The following is a 310-nucleotide window of genomic DNA, read 5'->3' on the forward strand; positions in this document are numbered from 1 at the left end:
TTGCACAAAAGCTCTTTTGTTTCCGGGCTTTCTGAATTTGCTGATTATTTGTAGGAGCATAAATAGGAGTTGTTTGCAAAGGCCAGGAGGCAGGAACCGAGCGGAGCTCCGCGGCGGGCGGGGAAATCTGAAGATCTCAAGAGAGCCCCCCCGGGCCCCGTCCGACCGCCCCCGGCCCAGGACGAGGCTGCAGCTCTCGGCTCCGGCCGCAGCGGCCGCGGATTCCTCCCGACCCCCACTTCTGAGGGCGGAGGTCCCCGCTGAGCGGTCGGGTGGAGCGGACCGGAGACGGGGAAGGGAGCATGGTGAG

Source organism: Meleagris gallopavo, chromosome 20 (genome assembly GCF_000146605.3).
Source record: "Meleagris gallopavo isolate NT-WF06-2002-E0010 breed Aviagen turkey brand Nicholas breeding stock chromosome 20, Turkey_5.1, whole genome shotgun sequence".
Taxonomy (NCBI): domain Eukaryota; kingdom Metazoa; phylum Chordata; class Aves; order Galliformes; family Phasianidae; genus Meleagris; species Meleagris gallopavo.